The following is a 1,215-nucleotide window of genomic DNA, read 5'->3' on the forward strand; positions in this document are numbered from 1 at the left end:
ATAGTGCCTAAGGCACTTGACTGCTAACCAGAAGGCTAGTGGTTCAAACCCACCAGCCACTCCTCAGAAGGAAGGTTGGGCAATCTACTTCTGTAATGATACTGCCTGGGCAACCCAAGGAGGAGTCACTATGAGTTGGGGCTGACTCGACCGTACATAACAACAACAACAACAACAACTTATTCTAAGGCCATGTCAGGAATTGAATTGTGTCCCCCCAAAATATATGTCAACTTGGCTGGGCCATGATTCTCATTGGTTTGGCAGCAATGTAATGATGTATTGTGGCAGTTACGTAATGATTACCTGTGATATGAGCTGACGTAATAAGCCAATCAGCTGTAAGTATCTACTCCAGTTTTCCTGGCCCCAGTTACTTTCTTGTCTTTACTATAGAGTAAATGTTGACAGTTTGGTCTCATATAAGTGATTTTTTTTTTTTTAATTGTGGTGAAAACATACACACCATTTACCAAACTAATAACTTCCACACTTACAGCTCAGGGACATTGATGACATTTTTTTTATGTTGTGCCATCATTATTGCTACCCTTTTCCAAAATATTCCATTAGCATAAATTCTATTTCCCCTTTCTCTCTCTTACCCCTGGTAAACACTAATAATCTTTGGTTTCTATATATATTTTTCTCTCCTTTTTTTTTTTAACCTCATATAGGTGAGTTTTTAAAGGAACACAGTATTCATGGGAAATACTATTTATTTTATGAGCTAATCTCTTACTTAGCAGAAATGTGACATCTGGGAGTGGTTTCAGTTCAAAGTTTAAAGAACATCTCAGAGTGATAGTCTCAAAGTTCCTCTAGTCTCAGCTTGGCCAGGAAGTTTGGACTTTCCAAGAATTTGAGTTTTATTCTATATTTTCCTCTCATTCTATCAATGAGTGCTGTTAATTATTATAACAGCCCTGGCCACTATAAACATACTGCCATTTTAAGCACTGAGTTTATGTTAATGGTGATGGAATGATTTGGAAAAAGATAGTGAGAATGGGTGCACAACTTGAAGAATGTGATCAAGATCTCTGAATTGTCCATGGATAAATTGTTGAGATGACATATGTTTTGGTGTGAATATTTTCTCCATAATTTAAAAAATACCCCTATGTTATAGATGGGGAGGTCTGGTAGCATAGTGCCTAAGGCACTTGACTGCTAACCAGAAAGCTGGCGGTTCAAACCCACCAGCCACTCCTC

Source organism: Orycteropus afer, unplaced genomic scaffold (genome assembly GCF_000298275.1).
Source record: "Orycteropus afer afer isolate SDZICR_OR568_19922 unplaced genomic scaffold, OryAfe1.0 scaffold00064, whole genome shotgun sequence".
Lineage (NCBI taxonomy): Eukaryota > Metazoa > Chordata > Mammalia > Tubulidentata > Orycteropodidae > Orycteropus > Orycteropus afer.